General features: G+C 38.1%; 1 pseudogene; it reads right to left on the bottom strand.

Moving 5' to 3' along the window:
• Window positions 1-811: 811 nt before the first annotated feature.
• LOC138155768 (small ribosomal subunit protein eS26 pseudogene) overlaps window positions 812-20675 on the bottom strand; it is a 38392-nt pseudogene continuing 18528 nt past the window's right edge.

Raw genomic sequence — 20675 nt, forward strand, 5'->3', positions numbered from 1 at the left:
TATAAATAATATTAGGGTGGGGTGAAGTTACTTAAGACAGGTTCAGCCTAAGGGTATAGAAAAATGATGAGGTAGAAAAAGAAATGAGTGTTTTAGAGATTTCCTAATAAGGAGCAACAGAGTGGTTCTTAACCCTCTTGTCCCCAAGCCCAGCCTCATCCCACCTTCTGAGACATTGCACCCCTTTACTTCTCCCTCTCCTTTTGAAGACAGTGTGATCTAGTTACTTCACTGAGAGTCAGTCTGTTACAGTAACCCAAGTGATGGACACAAAGTCAGAAAAACATGGGTGTGAAACCCGCCTCCAGAAGTTACTGATTGTGTGGCAATATCCAGATCCTTTAACCTCAAGGAACCTCAGAATCTTCTCTGAGTAAAATGGAGCTAGGTCGCTCAGTGGATAGAGAGCTGAGCCTAGACTCAAGAAGACTCATCTCCTTGAATTCAAACCTGGACTTAGACATTTTCTTTCTGTGTGACCCTGGGCAAGTCACTTAACCCTCTTTGCCTCAGTTTCCTCATCTATAAAATGAGCTGGAGAAGGAAATGGAAAACCACCCCATGTGGGCAGAGCCAAGATGGCTGAGTAAAAGCAGGAACTCGCTTGAGTTCCCGCTCCAACCATCTTTAATACCTGTAAAAAAATGATTCTAAACAAATTTTAAAGCTACAGAACCCACAAGGTGACAGAGAGAAACAAATCTCCCACTGAAGGCAGGCTGGCAGGCTGGCAGGGAGGGTCTATCACATCTGGCTGGGGGCTGAGCAGTACCACGTGAGTCACTCAGACCCAGACCAGCGGGAGCAGACTTCAGGAGAGGGAATCACTGGCAGCTGTGGCGGTTTCCAGGCTCTTCAACCAATAAACACCAAAGAGAAAGTTAAAGGTCAGTGGGGAACTCTGTTGGAACTGGGTGAGAGAAGAGCAAAGTCTGGCCCCTGGCCCTGGGGCAAAAGAGGTGGCAGCGGTGCAGCAGCGGCTGTCTGTCGCATGGCTGCCTGTCACATGGCTGCCTCCAGAGCTCCTGGCCTGCAGATCATAAGGGAACCAAGCGACCATTCAGAGGGTACTCACTCTTGCTTTGACCTGCTTGGATCTGGGTTGCAGTCTTGGGTGGTGGTCCTGGGGTGAGGAATGCTAGTGTGCCAGAGCTTGTGGTGACTGTAGAGTGGGGACCTTCCTCATAATGCCGACAACAGCTCTTAGAACTGTGAAAACCCCAGAAATTTGGGGCACAGCTCTCTCTACTCTGGAAGCAGAGTTCTACCATGGCAAAGAACTCAAAAGTCAAATAATTGGCTGGCAAGATGAGCAAACAGAGGAAGCGCAATCAGACCATAGAATCTTATTCTGGGGACAAAAAAGATCAAAACATGGAACCAGAAGAAGAAAACAAAGTCAAGATTCCTGCATCAAAAACCTCCAAGAAAAACATGAATTGATTGCAGGCCATGGAGGAGCTCAAGAAGGATTTTGAAAATCAAGTAAGAGAAGTGGAGGAAAAATTGGGAAAAGAAATGAGAATGATGCAAGAAAATCATGAAAAGCAAGTCAACAGCCTCCTAAAGGAGACCCCCCAAAAATACTGAAGAAAATAACACCTTAAAAAATAGACTGACTCAAATGGCAAAAGTGGTCCCAAAAGCCAATGAAGAGAAGAATGCCTTAAAAAGCTGAATTTGCCAGATAGAAAAGGAATTTCAAAAGCTTAATGAAGAAAATAATTCCTTCAAAATTAGATTGGAGCAAATGGAAGCTAATGACTTTATGAGAAATCAAGATGCTATAAAACAAATCCAACAAATGAAAAAATAGAAGGCAATGTGAAATATCTCATTGGGAAAACCACTGACCTGGAAAATAGATCCAGGAGAGATCATTTAAAAATTATTAGACTACCTGAAAGCCATGATCAAAAAAAGAGCCTAGAAATCAACCTTCAAGAAATTGTCAAGGAAAATTGCCCTGATATCCTAGAACCACAGGGCAAAATAGAAATTAAAAGAATTCACTGATTGCCTCTTGAAAAAGATCCCAAAAAGAAAACTCCTAGGAATATCATAGTCAAATTCCAGAGTTCCCAGGTCAAGGAGAAAATATTACAAGCATTCAGGAAGAAACAATTTGAGTATTGTGAAAATACAATCAGGATAACATAAGATCTAGTCTCATTTACATTAAGGGATCAAATAACTTGGAATATGATATTCCAGAGGTCAAATGAGCTAAGAATCAACTACCCAGCAAAACTGAGTATAATGCTTCAGGAGAAAATATGGTCATTCAATGAAATAGAGGATTTTCAAGCATTCTTTTTTTTTTTGCTTTTTGGAAGGCAATTGGGGTTAAATGACTGGCCCAAGGTCACATGGCTAGATTTTGTGTTAAGTGTCTAAGGCCAGATTTGAACTCAGGTCCTCCTGACTCCAGGGCCAATGCTCTATTCACTGCACCACCTAGCTGCCCCTCAAGCATTCTTGATAAAAAAAAAAGCAGAACTGAACAGAAAATTTGACTTTCAAATACAAGAAGCAAAATAAGCATGAGAAGGTAAACAGGAAAAAGAAATCATAAGGAACTTATTAAAATTGAACTATTCACATTAAGTAAGTCAACCTTACTCTCATTGAATTTGGCTTAAGGAGGGAATAACATACATACTCAATTGGGTACCTTACCCTACAGGAAAGTTGATGGGAAGGGGATAACAGCGGGGGTGATAGAAGGGAGGGCAGATTAAGGGAGAGGGTAGTTAGAAGCAAACACTTTTAAAAAGAGACAGGGTCAAAGGAGAAAATAGAATAGGTGGGGGTCAGGATAGGATGGAGAGGAATATAGTTAGTCTTTTACAATATAACTACTATGGACATATTTTGCATAACTACACATGTACAACCTATGTTGAATGGCTTGTCTTCCCAGTGGGGGCAGGTGAGGAGGGAAGACGGGAAAGAATCTGGAAATCAAAGTTTTAAAAACAAATGTTAAAAAATTGTTTTTTTGCATGCAACTGGGAAATAAGATATACAAGCACTGGGGTATAGAAATCCTTCTTGCCTTACTAGAAAGTTAGGGGGGTGATGGGGAAGGATATAAGAGAGAACAGATTGGGTGAAAGAATAGGTTCACTATCTTGGGTGGGGGGTAGAGAAGAAATAGAGAGAAAAGTTGTAACTCAAACTCATGTGGAAATGAATGTTGAAAATTAAGAATAAATTTAAAAAAGAAAAAGAAAACCACTCCAGCATCTTTGCCAAGAAAATCCCAAATGGGGCCACAAAGAGTTGGATATGACTAACATGTCCAACAATTTCAATAATTATTGACTCAAGAATTTCAATAACCTTAGCTTCTCCATCACAGGGTAGTTTTCAAGATTAAGTGAGAGAATAATTTTTGAATATTAAAATGCTATAGATAATATGTATTATTTAATATATAAAGTGTTATGTGTAATATATACACACAATGTATTTGTATGTTTGTATATTTTGTATATACACATATACATGCATACATGTGTGTTGTTCTATCCATTTACATTGTAAAGGTCACTGTGTGTATTTAATCTCTGCATATTTTGTATCAGTTCCTATGAGTTTCCATGTTTCTCTGTATTCTTCATTTCTTATAGGGTAGTAATCTAGGTTACATATAGTATATGTAAATGTATATTATTACATATGACATGGATCAGACAGGATTTAAACAGCTCGACAACATACATGTATATGTGCATGTATGTGCTATATACACATATGCCTCATCTATACATTATGTGTTTGTGTATACATATACATATATGTAATGCTAATGGGAATCTGAAGATCTTCCTGGCCCCTTAATAAGCCTAAGAGAATTTGAAGATCTTCCCTGCTTCCAAGATTTTCCCTGCCCTCTAATAGGCTGAATGTAATCACGTGGAGCCTGTGATGGGAAGAGTTTGCTGAAGGGTGGAGAATAGCCCACAGAGCAGCTAAAGGGTGACAGAGAGAGGACACACCCAGGGAGACAGCAAGGCTTATGAGTGTTAGTTTGTGGGAAGGCTAAAGGATGGTGTGGCTTCATGCGATGCTATGGTATATTAACTTCTTTGCTGCTATGATGGATTTGACTTTCTGGTGTTGGAATTTGGTTTTCTGGTGTCTAAATAAATGTTTTGCTTCTGTCTTCTATGTGGAAAGTTATTATATTTTGCAATTGTGAACTATGGCAGCATATTTGCAGTCCCCACTGGCACTGTGAATATTGTTTTGGTACTACAATATGTAATGTTATATACCTCAGGATAGTTTTGAAGATTAAGTGAAATCATTTTTGAATATTGAAGTACTATAGTTAATATGTTATTTAATATATACCTAAAGTGTTTCATGGCATATATGTCTACATATACATATACATCTATGCTTATCTACGCATGTATATATACATACATAGTATGTATGTATATAGAAGCTAAGTGACTTGTCCAGGTCACACAGATAGTAAATGTTGGGGGCAGAATTTAAACTCTAGTCTTTGTGACTCTGAATCCAGCTCTCTAATCACTACACCACTTAGCTGCTGTTATATATACATATACATATACATATGCTTACATATGTAATATTGTAGTAATGATGATAATAATAACTAGCATTTACATAAGACTTTAAGGTTTGCTAAGCACATTATGTGCCATCTCATTTGAAACATAGAACCATCCTGTGAAGTAGGTGCTTACATAGACACAAATACAGTCAGTCCTCACTATTCCCATGTTTAACTTTCCCGACTTCAAACATTACTGTGATTTTATTAGTAACTTTCTGTTTACTTTCCTGTTGGCAACCACACACATTTAGAATTATGCACAGTAGAGAAAAAGGTGAGAGTGGGGAGGAGCCGAGTCTGTGGAGTGGCTAGTATTCTTCTAGGTGCTTCACTGGTTTTGTTCACCCTGCCACTGTAGAGTGCCTTTATTAGCGTATTTCCATTGTTTGCCTTTAAAACTCAAGTTTTGTGTTGTGATTACATCCCCAGATTATATTGTAAGCCCTTTGGACTCTAAGCCCAAGAGCAAGAAAATAAAGGTGTTAGATAACCTTGGTGCTGGAATGTCTACAGTTGCTGTCAGTAGGGAGACCCGTAAGGATCTCAAACAGACCACAAAGCAAATGTTGCTGATCAATTATTTCAAGCTGGAGTGTCTCCAACACTATCCACCAATCATGAAGGATGGAATATTAGAGATGATGTTGAGACCTTCCCACTATCCATGTCTTCAATGACCAAAGTCCCATCAACCTCTCCCATAGTTTTCAGAGGGCATACAAAGTAAAGAGGTTTACAGCAATATAGCATACAGTACAACTCCCTCACACCACCATCTGACACCATAGAAGGTAAGATTCAGATTAAAAAATGTTTTAGTTTTAAAATTTTTATTTGTTGTACAGTATCTATGATAATATAAATTCCATGTGCTATAAAAAGTTAATATTGTCAGAAATCAGTGTGTGTCTTCAAAAAAATAAAACTATGACTTTGGGATAGTTGTGTCCCAAAAGGTCACAAAATTCTGGAGAATTACTAGCAAAAAAAATGTTTTACATGTTACCAATTTTATTTTATGTACTGTATTTTATGGGTAATTTCATGGTTACTTTGCTAGGAAAAGTACATTATCAGAATTTTTTTTGGAATTTTTATTCACATTAAACACAAGTGTATTTTTAGCAATCTCTAGTGAAAGATTACAGCTTTTGGGGGAACCTAATCCCCTATTTCTCATAGATTTGATGTATCAACATTCACATTTTTTTACTTTCATGCTGGTTTCTGTGAACATGACCTCTACAAAAGTCAAGGACTGACTATATTGTATATAAAAATACATATTTAACACATATGTTTATATATAATACATATGCTTAAATACACACATATATGCATATACATACATATAGGCAGCTAGGTGGCACAGTGGATAGAGCACTAGGTCTGGAGTTAGGAAGACCTGAATTCAAATCTGGTCTCAGACACTAGCTGCATGACCTTGTGCAAGTCACTTAGCCCTGTTTGCCTCAGTTTCCTCATCTGTAATGATAAGGCCCTATCTCACAGGTTGGTTGTGCATTTCAAATGATATGGTGTGTAAAGTAATTTGAAAACCTTTAAGTACTATATAATTGCTAGCCATTATTATTATTATTAATGTATGAGTATATCTCTATAACTCTTTATTGGATCAGAACAGTAATTTCATTAAGGTAGGTAACACTGGATGAGAAAATGTGCTCTATCAATGCAGGGACCTTTTCTATAATTTGTATTCTTAAGAGTTTTCTGGAGTGGGAGTCAGGGGGTTAAATGATTTTCCCAAGGTTATGCAACCATTAGATATCAGAGATGGGACATGAACCTAGGTCTTCTTTGCTCTGAGACCTGCCTTTCACTGACTTGACTTCTCCCTGTATAAATGTCAGCTATTGTTATTTGATGACCACAGTGGCATTTGGAAAACGGAAGCTTTTGGCTGACTCCGTCTGGCTTGTTATACAGAGAGACAAGCCAGTTTGTGCCACAATCTTCTCCTTTGTAAAACGGGGTAATAATTGCTGACACTTGTCTTTTTGAGAAATCACAGGACCACAGATTGAGAGCTGCTGGGTACCTTAGCGATCACCTAGTCTTGCTCCTTCATGTTACAGAAGAGGAAACTGAGGCCCAGAAAAGTTAAGTGATTTGCTGATTGCTACAAAGCTAGTAAATGGCAGGTTTGTTGCTTAATTGTTTTAGTTGTGTCCAACTCTTCAACGCCCCATTTGGAGTTTTCTTGGCAAAGATCCTAGGGTGGTTTGACATTTCCTTCTTTAGCTCATTTTATAGATGAGAAAACTGAAGCAAATAGAGTTCAGTGACTTGTCACACAGCTAGTGAGTGTGTGAGGCAGGATGTGAACTCAAGTCTTCTTGACTCCAGGTTGGGCACTCTATTCGCTGTGCCACCTAGCTGCCCAGAAGCGACAGAAACAGACCTTAAATCTGACTCTCTTTTTTCCCTGTCCAGTATTCTTCCCATTACACCACAGCTGCCCCAGAGGGGTGTTGGGAGGATGAACAAGATATGCTCATTCTGAAATTGCAGGAGGCCTACGTGTCTGCTTTGGGGACTAAAATGAACTATCTTTTCTATGGGCTATTATCTATCACCTCTGGTTACAGTGATAAAAGCAGTAGTCATATCCTATGTCTGGTAATATGTTTGAAGACAAGATACAAAAGATTATAGGATTTTAGAGCTAAAAAAAAAAAGACCATATTGATCACTTAGTCAGGGATTCTTAACCTTTGGTCTAAGACTCCCCCCTCCCTCCCCAAGGCAGTAAGGTGATACAGTGGCTAAGGTACTACTGTACCTGCTGTCAGAGAAACCTGAATGTAAATCAGGACTAAGCCTCTGCCTTTTTCTCTAGTTCAGAAAATTGATTGCCTATCTCAGTCCTCTTGCACCCGAGTACAAATCTGGCACTTAGTTCCTTAGAACTCAGGCTTCTGCCTTGACCTCCACCAGTCAGTCCTTTCAAAGCTCGAAGGCCTGACATTGGATGGCAGGCTTCAGGGCTGAGTTTCTGCTGTTTCCTAACCAGTCTTCCTGAAGACGCCATGTTCATCTAGGACATCTGCCTACTATTCACTTCAGGGGTTCCCTCCCCCATAGCTTATTCTGTCTCTGTGAACCTATCTATTTGATCCAAGCTGTAATGATAGCTTGAACTTCTTTCTATAAGGCTTCAAGGTTTACAAAACACTTTACCCAAAATCAGATCACAAGCCACCTGTGACATCTCATCCTGTGACATTGTTTCACATGTTCTCCCATACATCCTCCAAAGAACTTCTCTTTTTTAAATTATTTAAAACTGTTTTTATTATTTGTTTCTTTATTGTTTTGTTTTATTTCTTAATTTCTTTTGTTTCTCTTTTAAATTAATTAATTTATTTATTTTTACATACATTTATAATCTGTGCCTCCCACTATCCCCATCCCATATTGAACAAAACAAAAAGCCCTCTTCATAAACATGCATGGTTTGGAAAAAAAAAAAAAAATCCTTTCATTGGCCATACCTGAAAATGCGCCTGCTTCTGCATTTTCAAGTCCTCAAAGTAGGTAGGTGGCCCAATGGATAGGGCACTTGACCTTATTGGAATTAGGAAGACCTAGGTTCAAATTTGTGCTCAAACACTTACCAGCTATGTAACCCTGAGCAAGTGATTTAACTTTAATTTGTCTCAGTCTCCTTATATGCAAAATAGGGATAAAATAGCACCAATCTCACCGTGTTATTGTGAGGATGAAATGAAATAATATTTGTAAAGTGCTTAGAACAGTGTCTCACACATATGAGGCACTTATTCCGTTCTCATCCCTGCTTATTCCCTTCTCCCATCACCTCCTTGATACAGAGCAAAGCATTTCATTTTCATGAAGACTTATGGTCTATTATTGTATTCAGAGTTCTAAAATCTTTCAAAGATGTTTTTGCCTATAAAGCTTATTGTATAAAATGCTAACTTCACTCTGTTTCAATTTCTAAAGATCTTCCCTGTTTCTTCAAGAACTGTCTAGTTGATCATTACTCATAACTCAATATATCCTACCACATTCAGATATCATGATTTGTTTAGCCACTCCCCCAGGGATGGAAGGTACGCCCTTAGTTTCAAATTTTGGGATACTATTAAAAGAGTTGCTACAAATATTCCAAAGAACTTTTCACAACAATACTATAAGATAGGTAAAACAAATATTATTCTTCCCATTTTAGAAATAAGGAAACTGGGACTCAGAGAAGTTGTGATCAGTCCAGGATAATAAATAATAACATTAACAACAACAATAATATATTTATGTAGTATCTTAAATTTTACCGAATATTTTACACTCATCTCATTTGAATGGATGAAATGAAATGAATGAAAAATTATTTATTAAATTCTTACTATGTTTTAGGCTGTATGCAAAGTATTGGTACTACAAATATAAGCAGCAAGACACTTTCTGCCTTCAAGTACCTTACATTCTAATAGGGGAAGTCAATATATGTAGGGGAATAGTGGCCAAGGAATATTGTATTGGATTCTGAAGTCAGAGGAAATAGTAAGTGGAATCAGAGGGCAGTTGATTGACATCATTACCAGGAATAGTAGTGTTAATTTGATAGTGTTCTCAAAAGGAAGGAAGGAGGGAGGGAAGAAGGGAAGGAAAAAGATAGTCCCTGTTCTCAAGGAGCTCACAATCTAATGAACAAGTGAAGTAATATGGAAGCAATTTTGTAAAACGATGTAGACAGGATAATTTGTAGATAATCAAGAGAGGGAAGGCACTAGAATTAAGGATAATTAGGAAAGGTTCTTGTAGAAGGTGGGATTTAAACTGAGATTTGAAGTAAACCAGGAAAGCCAGGTGGGTGAAGGTGAGAAAATTCTAGGCATGGGAGAGAGCCAAAGAAAATGCCTGGCATTGGGACATGGATGTGTTATGAGAAGAACAGCCAAGAAATGGGTATCATTGTATTGTAGAGTACTTGGAGGGGAGTAAGGTGTGTAAGAAGGAAGCAATGGCATATGTAGTCTCCAAATTCATTTGGTTTTGTTTCCGGATTGTATTATACTAAATGTTCTAATAATTAGTACTACTCTAAATCAGGCTGAAGTTATCACCTTATGATGAAATTATTTGCTAAGCAAAGAACATAAAGAATTATTATACTACTTGGAGAACAATTATTTTAAAGCTTCCTCAAGTACTTTAGAGGCATTTACATTTACAATGAATATGCTAATTAGACATCTTTCTAATCGTTTCCTTGAACCAAATCCCCAATGAATCTTTGCAAAGAAAGATTCTGTTAACATAGTTCTGGTGCTGCTTATACTTAAAAATTATAAAACTGCAATTTTTTAACAACTCAGACTTATCACTAAAATAGCCTCCCTTGCCTCCTCCCCCTCCCATCTTCATGAGGTTTACTGTACATGATTTCACAGGACCTCAAAGATGCAAAGGATTTCTTGTTATTGTTGTTCGGTTGTTTCTGACTCTTTGTGACCAATTGGGGTTTTCTTGGCAAAGATACTGGAGTGGTTTACCATTTCCTTCTTCCACTCATTTTACAGATGAGGAAACTGAGGCAAACAGAGTTAAGAGACTTGCCCAGGGTCACATTGCTAGTAAGTATCTGAAGCCAGACTTGAACTCAGGTCTTCTTGACTCCACTGCTCCACGTAGCTGATGAAGGAACTTCAGGTGTCATCTAATCCAGGGATGGGGAACCTGTGGCCTCCAGACCACATGTGGCTGGCCATTTAAGTTCTCAAGTATGGCCCTTTAACTGAATCCAGACTTCACAGAACAAATCCTTTTATTAAGGATTTATTAAGATTTAATCCAATCAGAATCTCTTCATAAGAGCCTGCACAAGTGATTGCTTATCCAGCCTTTCCTTGCAGACCTGCAGTGATGGGGAACTCACTACCTCCTGAAGTAGTCTAGTCTACCTTGGAACAGTTACTATTGTGGGAAGTCCTATATCCCATCAAAGTACATCATTGGCAGCCTTATACCAGCCATTTATCTACTTCTCTGAAACTATGACCCACATGTTGTAAGCATATTTTACATATATAAGTATGTAAAATTGTATGTAATTGTAAGTATGTAATTTAACAAGGCATTGGCAAAATTATTCTTGTTTTCTTCTATGCATTTTCAAAAATGTTTTATTTATTTTTTATTGCATATCTACCACTACCCATGATTCCCTGTCCTCCCTTGTAACAAATAGAAACCCTCTTTTATTACAAATATTTATAATTAAGAAAAACTAGTCACCACATTGATTTCATCTGAGGATGCATTTTATACTTTTAATCCATGACACTTTGCCAATGAAGTGGGAGTAATGTCTTATCAGTCTTCTGAAGTCATAACTGGTCACATCTCTAATTCTTCTTCCAAGTGACATCCTTCAAACACCTGTCTTTCTCTCCCCAAAGCAAATATCCTTAGTTCTTTCAACTGATATTTATATGTCTTGGCCTCTGGTCCCCACACCAATGTCATCACTGTTGTCTAGATGGCCCAAATTATTTGATTCAACAGACTTATTAAGCACTTTTTATCAGTCAAGTAATATATTAAACACAGAGTATACAAAGACAGAAAGAAAATAACACCTGCCTTTAAAAAATTTACATTGTATTAAGATACAGTATACAAACTGATAAATAAAGACAAAAATGCTATAATTTTTTTCACTTATCTTCATATGGGTTAGTTTTTCTTCAATGATCCAACCAAACCCTCCCACTTTCCTATTTCCTCTATAGGACTGTCCATTTGCTCTCTTTCTGTCTTTGTACAAGTGGTGGTCTCCTGTGTCTGGAGCACTCTCCCTCCTCTTCTCAGCCTCTTGGAGCCTCAGAATCTTTTCAGGAATTGGCATCAGTGCCACCTTCTTCATAAGGTCTTTCCTGATTGTCCTTGCTGTCAATTCTTTCCTTCTTCTCAATTATCATGTCCTTCCTTCCTTCCTTCCTTCCTTCCTTCCTTCCTTCCTTCCTTCCTTCCTTTCTTTCTTCCTTCCTTTCTTCCTTCTTTCCTTCTTTCCTTCCTTCCTTTCTTTCTTTCTTTCTTTCTTTCTTTCTTTCTTCCTTCTTTCCTTCCTTCCTTCCTTTCTTTCTTTCTTCCTTTATCTAACTGTTTGTTTGTTTATTCATTCATTTATTCATAGTGTTCATACAATTACAATGTACTTTTCAAATGTTTCTATCTGGTATTTCTTATTCTGTGAATGCGTTGTGTTACCCCAGTAGACTATAATTTCCTTGGGGCAGGAACTATCTGTCTTTTGTATTGGTATCCCCAGTGCCTAGCACAGTGCCCGATATGTAGGTACTTGTTGATTGACTAATTCATTTCAGGAGAGGACCAATAACTGGGAGGATCAAGAAAAGGTTCAAGCAGGAGGCATCCCTTCTTTGAAAAGAAGTTAGGGATTCTAAAAGGAAAAATAATTGGGAGGCAGCTAGGAAGTACAGATAACAGATTCTAAATATGAAGTCAAGAAGATTTAGTTTTAGTTTAGATTAGTTTTAGTCAGATTTAGTTCAAATCTGACAGATACTAACTATACGATCCTGGGCAAGTCACTTAACCTCTGTCAATCTGTTCTGTAAAATCGGGATAATCACACCTACCTCATAGAGTTGTATGAATCATGTGAAGGACTTTGCAAGTATTAAAATATTAGCTATTAATGAAAGGAAAGCCTGGTGGATGACCTATGATACCCAGAACTGAGGTCAAAAATATTATAGATATTATGTGATTAGGGGAAAGCATAGTGGCTATCATCTTCCTTCTGAGGTCTCTGCCATTTAATGTCATTTGAGAGACCACATTCCTTTCTTGGACTGGCATGTGACTCCCTGGGATTTTATGTGACATCAGATTTTCCTTCTAATTACATTTTCTTTCAGCTCTGTTAAAATAATTTGCATTTCTGAGTACAGCATATATTTTCTAGAGGCAAGGGACAACAGTGGTCTGGGTCACAGAGGAGGACATCTGAGATTAAATATTTTCTGTCCAGTTGATTAATGAGGGAAGAAGGAAGAAAAGAAGGAAAGAAACATTTATTAAGCACTTACTGTATGCCAGGTACTGTGCTGAAGGTTTTATAAATATTATCTTATTTGATCCTCACAACAACCCTGGGAGATGGGTACTATTGTTACCATCTCTGTTTTACACTTGAGGACTGAGGCAGACAAAGGTTAAGTGACTTGTCTGGAGTCTCACAGCCAGTAAGTATCTAAGTTCAAATTTGAACTCAGATCTTCCTGATTCCAAGCATAGAGCTCTATCCCTTAGGCTATCTTTGCTTTAGCTATTAGGAATGCTGGAAGTAAAAGTGTCTTTTTTGTGTGTAAAAGTTTAGGAACCTGACTTGTTAAGTTCCTATTTCTTGGCAGATATGGGCCACGGGGATACTACCGATATTTTCCTCATAAAGGAACAGATTTCTTCAAATACTTAGATAATTATAAAGTTCTGCATCATATAGTAAAGAAGAGGCAATATAGTATATTAAAAAATTTTTGAAGCCAGAAAACATGGGCTCAAGTCCCAGGTCTATTACTACGCATGCGACCTTAGGTAAATGACTTAAAATCTCTAAATTTCACCAATAAAATGAGGAGATTAGACTTGATGGTAGGGCCCTTCTAGTTCTAAACTTATGATTCCAAGATAATATTTGGGTAGGGAGGTAAATGAATGAAGAAAAGCTTTAATTAACCACTTATTATGTGCAAAGCAGTAAGTTGAATGCTGAAGAATACAAATGAAATAAGAATAGCTAGCATTTATATGATGCTTTAAGATTTGTAAAGCATTTTACAATTATTATCTCATTTAATCTTCATAACAACATTAAAAGGCAGGTGTTATTATCCTCCCCATTTTACAGATGAGAAAAATGAGGCAAAGACAGGTTAGATGACTTGCCTAGGGTCATCCACCTAATAAGTGTCTGAGAGTAGATTTGAACCTAGGTCTTCTTGACTCTAATACCAGTGTTCCTTCCGTCTATAGTTATCCCTTCCATATTGCAATCTGAAAAATCTGCATAAAATTTTTGGCCTTCCATACCAGAGAAGAAGTCTGAATTTTTTTCATTTTCTTTTATAGGGTATTTACAATAGTAATGAAAGTAGTAGAAGCAGGAGCAGCAGTCGTAGAAGTAGTAGCAGCAGCAGCAATAGTAGAAGTAGTAGCAGAAGAAGAAGCAGCAGTAGTGGACTTTAATGTGACTTTACTTATTGTAAAATTGGGGTTAAGTATTTGGTCATGGGCTCTGTGTTATTTTCAGGCCTTTGGATGTCATCTGCGGCTTCTGCAAGACTCCCCCCAAATTCCCATTTAATTTCTTATGCTGACCCAAGATATATCAAAGTCCTCTATGGGGAAAACTACAACGTGGAAGGGATGACTATACTTTGCTAGCTCAGTGCTGCTGACAAATTAACTCAGCTGTGGTCCTCGTAGATTTGATTTCTAGTGGAACTGCATCCTAATGAACCCAAAGAGATAAATTAGCTGCTGAATATAAGCCTGCCTCTCCAACTATGTGAATGAATTGACCAGTTGGGTGTGATTGGTTAATACTGTCCTTTCAAATCAGTTACAAGGGACAATCCAATAAGTAGGTCATTCAAGTACAGATAACCAAATCACATAAAAAGAGAAGCCTGCTCTATGTCCTCTACAATAATGAAACCAAGGTGGAAAAGGGAGGTGAGGAGTCTTGGGTTATGGATTTCAGTAAAGAATCCCCCTGACGGTTTGAGGAGTGTGCACTTGCCAGGGATGTACCCTTCATTTTTGAGGTATTAGTGCTCCTTTATAAATATTTATGTTTTTTATTGCCTCATAAATATTTATTGACCATCTCATTATTTTTCTCTTCAGGTTTAGTGAGAGAAGTGTCCTTTTAGCATCTGGGAGTGTTTGAATTCAGATGATTGGGGAGAGCAGGGGAGAGGATACCAGAGATCTTTGGTTGTATTCACCTCTGATCATTTCCACGAACTTTATGAAGCAGCACCATTTACTCAGTGATGTTAACAATAAAAATGTAGTTTGTAATGTGGAATCTGATTCCAGAAAGAAAAGGTAAAAAGCCTCCCTTGTTCTTAGCCCCGGATTCCCTCAGATCTCTTGGGGGTATTCAGCGTCTGCCTCCTCATTGCATTCCTTAGCTGCTGTAGCAGACATACGTGCTACTCTAAGACAGTTGGAAGAAGCCTTCTCTATGCCCTGATTTTCCCTTCCTTGATAATGTAGGCCACGGAGTGGACGGATAAGGAAGTCAGAGAGTGCTATGGCAAGAATTGCTATAGCAACACATACTCAGGCTTAACCCTCACTCACCTGGGAGTGATGCCATTCTGTAATTTAAGCTTAGGCTCCTAAAACTTGAAGCAAAAACCAGTTTGGACAATTAATGATCCCGAAGTGCTAATTACCCAAACCTGTTTGACAAGATACTCCTCCACACAAAGACTTCTTGACAAGAAAATGCTATTTGCTTTATATATGCCATCACATAAACAGGAACTATGGTTTTCTAAATCCTAAAGAACAAGTTTATGGAGAATTTTAAGAAGTTATCTTTTGCCGATGTCTGGGAGACTTATACCTATAGGTAATAATTCCTATGTAGGAAAAAAAAAAAGAAAGAAAAAGTAAATAGTGTGATCTAGTGAAAAGATCTAGGAATCAGGAGGTGTGGTTTCCAGGCCAGCTCTAGCTTACCACTAGGTAACATATCACTAAGTGACCTTAGATAGGTCACCTAGCCTTTCTTGGACTCAGTTTCCTCATCTATAAAATTAAGTGGAAATCACTAAACAGCTTACACCCTTTAACCTAGAAATTCTAGGTTTTTCTTTGTTGTAGCAAAAAAAATGTAATGAAATCAGTATTCATTTATTGAGGAATAACTGAACAATCTGTGTTAGATGAATGTAATGGAATATTATTATACTATAAGAAACAAGGAATATATAATCAGATAAACATCAGAAGCTGTGTGTGGACCCACATGGAGGTAGGGAACAGTAGAAGAAACATTAGCTCCAGAGTCAGACAACCTGGGTTCAGATCCTGTTCCTGACATGTGAAGATGTGAAGATCAAACAAGATAATATGTGTAAATCATTTTGCAAACCTTAAAACATTATATAAATACCAGAAGTCTTGAAAAGAGCTTTGTATTCTGATGAGATATAAGCCTCAGACTTCTAAGAAGCTATACCTATTGTTATAAGTCAAGTTAAGTCATCTTATTTTAAGTCTATCAATGCATATTTGTATTTATGTTTAGCATTCCTTTTGTGAAAAGGAAATAAATATCTATCTCATGCCTGATTCATATTGTTCATCAAGTGATTTAGACATAAAGCAAAACTTAAGCAGTAAGCTATTTTTCCCTCTTACACCAGGATGGGGGATGGATGGAGCCAAAGTGTGTATGAAAAGGGAGCCTAACCCTTCTCATTAGAAGCTGGGTTCTGCAAGGACTGAACCTAGTCCATTCTGCACATGCCAGGATCCAGAGTAGAGGGACTCCTTAAGTAAAGGGCAAAATCTCTCTGTCCCTTGGATCGAGCAGTGACATCTATTATTAGATATGGCTATGAAAATATTGTCATTTTTAGTGTGTTTCCTCACATCAGGAGCAGAGTAAGACACTATGGATGGATATTAATTAAGCCAAGTGCAGCCTGGGACCTATTGATCTGACACAGTTTGTTTCACACATTACCACTAATTTAAACCATTTCTCTCTGATTTTAGCTGAGCAAACTGTTGTAGTTTTAACTGCCAGTCAAAGACGCATTATTTTTTAACTTACTGTGAGCCATACTAGTTAGCTACTTTGCGGTTATTATCAACAAACATAGGGACTTCTAACAGACAGGAGGCACTGCCCAAGTTACTCTGAAGGTCAAGCTCATCTATGGCAGGGGAATACAAGAAGCTCCCTAATTCTGGTCCAATTGTGCTCTCAATCTATAAATGTGGGTATGTCAGATTACCAACTAGTGTTAAACTTTCTTAGGCATGAACTTAAAGGAGTATGAGTCCTACAATAAGTCCAGGAATAAATGTATCCTTACTTTCCACCAAGTTGGAGAAAAGTAACTTTGACAGCTCTCACCAAAAGTAACTTTGACAACTTCACATCTCATAAGAAAGGCAGGGAAATACAGAAAGACTGCTGGACTTGAAAGAAAGAGACTTGGATTGAAATCCCCCTAGTTCAACAAAGTTGGGCCTGTGTCCTGTTGCTTACTGGCTATGTGACCACAGGCAAGTCATATAACTTCTCTGAGACTGTTTCTTTTTACATAATGCAGATAATAATACTTTGAGCCTTATATGTCACTGTTTTCTTGTACAAAAACATTTTATGTAGCTTACAGGATTACATAAATGTGTAAGTTACTAGCATATGATGAGAAAGTGTTTTTCCCAGAACTAGTTCTTGTGTGAACTTACAAATGGCAGCTTATGTGTTGTTTTAGTAACGCCGTAGACCTCAATAACATTCCAAATGATGTTGATTGACTCACTGTCTACAAGCTCTGAGTGTCAGTGCGGGGGGAGGGGCAGGGTATAGATAAATGGTATCTTTATTAAATTTATGGATCACACAAACCTGAGAATAAGAGTTAACGTATTGGCTGACAGAATCAGACTCTAAAATGACTTCTACAAACTAGAATATTGTGCTGAATTAAATAAGATGAAATTTCATAGGAATAAATGTCTTGGACTTGAATTCCAAAAAAATCATCTTCACAAATATGAACTGAGGGAGGCTTAGCTAAACAGCAATGCATTTGAAAAGAAGATCTGGGAATTGTGATGGACAGCAAATTTGGCGTGAATCAACAGTGGGATATGGTAGCCAAAGAGCTAATGAGGTCTTAGCCAGAGTTAAGAGAGGCATATAGTAAACAGGGCTGGGGACATGAGGAAGGGTCCTGATCTAGTCTGCCCTGGAAGGCAAAATATGGAGTTTTGTTCTGGTCTTCAGTTCTGGACAAAACATTTAAGGAAGGATATTGGTAATCAGTAAGTCATCCAGAAGAAGGTAACTGGAATGGCAAAGGCCTCTAGATCATGCCATGTAAGGACCAGTCCACAATACTGAAGACATTTAGCTTGAAGAGAAGACTTGGGGACAGGGGAGGGGAGTGCAGAAGAAATGAGTAGGTGTTGCAAAGAGGTAGATTTTATAAGGGAAATGTTCCTAATAACTAGCACTATCCAAAATGGAATGGAGTGCCTTGGGAAGTAGTAGATTCCTTATTACTTGAAGTTTTCAAGTGAAGACTATATGTACCCTTTTCAGAGTAATAAGTGTAAACAAGGGTAGAATCGGGATTCTGTCAACAGTAAAGACCCTGGGGCATATGACTGCCTACCAAACAGCACTCTGTTCCCAATGCTATAGTGATCTGTATACTTATGTAGAAATATGGTCCATTTAATCTCTAGGTTGGGCCCCGCCTCCTGCGTGGCCTCTCCTCTTTCTTCGCCTTGTTTTAGTGTTGCTCCATTTATTCACATTTATCCAGGGCTGTAATTTAAACACACAATTTAATTAGATTGGTAAATGCATAGTAAAACTAAAAGCATTAATTGCATGTGACATCGACGGCCAACTCATTCCCCAGATCCAGCCCTTCCCTAGGTAGAAAGCTCTTGTAGGCTAGATCCTGACTTCCTTCTCTTCGGTCTTCTAGTCACACCCAGGAACAGTGGAGAGAGTTAGCTCAGAAGTTCAGTGTTGTATTTTAAACTTTCTGTCTCCCTATGAAATAGGATTTGGACCCAGGCATCTGCTCACTCTGGGCTAGAAAGGACTGTAGAATTTCAGTGATTTTCCTGGTCACAGCTGTATATGCAGACACACAGGGTCCCAGGATCACTGTTCTCTTAGGGTTCCTGAAATTCTGCTCTAAGATCCTCTCATATCCTTCTCTATCTCTGCAACCAGCACTGATGGGGGTATCGTATCATTAGCACAGAGGCTAACTACCACATGGCACCACCTGACCTGTAACTGTAATATTAATGTCGGGGGATCTACCTCATCCCCTACCTACTGTGTCTCAGTCAGTATCTATCTTTCACTTTCAAAGTCTAAACACATCCCTACATCCATCATCAGCTACCTCTGTCCATCTTTGCTATTAACCTAGATTTTAGAAAGTCAAAATGGCAGATGAAGCTGCCTCAGAATTTCAGACTACTGGGAGAGACGAGAATGTTCCTACTACATCACAAATGTTGTTGGGGTGGCTTTGTTAAGGTACAGATTTGACTAGATTGTTTTTCCTATCCTGAGACTCTATAATTCTGTGATTAAATGACTAGAATTATAGAAAGAAACTTGAACAACCAAAAAAAAAAAAAGGATGCTAATTACCTGTCAATTACATTATGAAACAGAAGGCAGACAGGGATGGCTCCATATCATCAGCTGTTTGCCCTTTAACTTTCAAAAGCCTCTGATGACACTGGTGTGTATATTCCTTCCCCCAATGTAAATCACAACTTCTCTATACTTTCCAGTGATGTTAGACTCAAATAGAGAGGATCCTAGCCGACAGCATATTGATTTAGAAAACCACAAATTAACAATATCTATGTTGAAGTATATTTTTATTTATTTTGTTAAACATTACCCAATTACCTTTTAATCTGGTTTTGACTGTAGTAGGGAGTTTTGTGGCCCTAAGTTTGACACATATGCTAGGCCAGGAGTGGAGAACCTGTGGCCTTGAGGCCACACATGACCCTCTAGGTCCTCAAGTGTGACCCCTTGACTAAATCCAAATTTCACAGAAAAAATCCCCTTAATAAAAGGATTTGTTCTATAAAACTGGGACCCAATCAAAAGGCTGCCCCCAAGGATCTATAAGGCCACATGTGGCTCTGAGGCCGCAGGTTCCACACCCCTGTGCTAGACTATGTGCAGGAGTTTCTATAAACAAAAAACAAAAACAAACTCCATGATATTGCTGAAGAAAAAAAAAGATGTAGAGAAGAAATTATTAATGTCTTCAAGTAATTGAATGGTTGAAATGTAGAGGAAAGGTTAAGCTTTGCCCTAAAAGGTCAACCTAAGAATGATGAGTAGAAGTTACAGAGAGGGTAGATTTATGCTTGATTAAGGGAAACTTTTGTAACAAATAGAACTGTTCAAAACAGAATGGTCTGCCTTGGGTTCCCTTTCTATGCTAGCTCAGAACCTTAAGGAATAAAGACACAGCCACACATTTTTATAATCTATGGGGCTTATTGATAACATTAAAACCATCTGTGGTACATTCATATGCAGAAAGGGTACAGGGAAACATGTCCTTGGCCTCTGTATTACTCTAGTTCTCAATTATTTTCTGTTCCTGAAAAATAAAGTCATAGTTCTAAGGGTAACCTAGGAAACCCACCTTGCCCAGAAATTCAAGGTGATTTGAATAACCCAGAGGGAGTGGTCAGTACTGCTGCTGCTGTGTGATCCTCACCCAAAGTCTTCAAACAAAAACTAGATGACCACTGTTCAGGAATATTGTAGAGGGGAGTATTATTCAGGCATGGCATGTAAAGGGCTTCTGAGGTCCCTTCCAAATGTAAGATTCTGTAATTCTGAATTTTAGCTACAGAGGACTTAACAGAGCTTAGATACAAATGGCATAGAGCCCTTAAGAGGCCACTGCTACTTCCATAAAATATCATCCTTCCATGTAGAAATGTAAAAAGATCAACTTTAATAAGTCCTTTTTGATTTCTCTTTCCTTTTTACCTTTTCATGCTTCATTTTCTTCTTAACCTGGGAACTCTGGAATTTGGCCATAATATTCCTAGGGGTTTTCCTTTTGGGATCTCTTTCAGGAGGTGATCAATGGGTTCTATTTTTATTTTTCCCTCTTGTTCTAGACTATCAGGGAAGTTTTCCTTGACAATTTCTTGAAAGGTGATATCTAGGCTCTTTTTTTGATCATGGCTTTTAGACAATCCAGCAATTTTTAAATGATCTTTCCTC

This window comes from Petaurus breviceps, unplaced genomic scaffold, assembly GCF_028583685.1.
Source record: "Petaurus breviceps papuanus isolate PSGF00001 unplaced genomic scaffold, PetGlider_PUasm1.0 98, whole genome shotgun sequence".
Taxonomy (NCBI): Eukaryota; Metazoa; Chordata; class Mammalia; order Diprotodontia; family Petauridae; genus Petaurus; species Petaurus breviceps.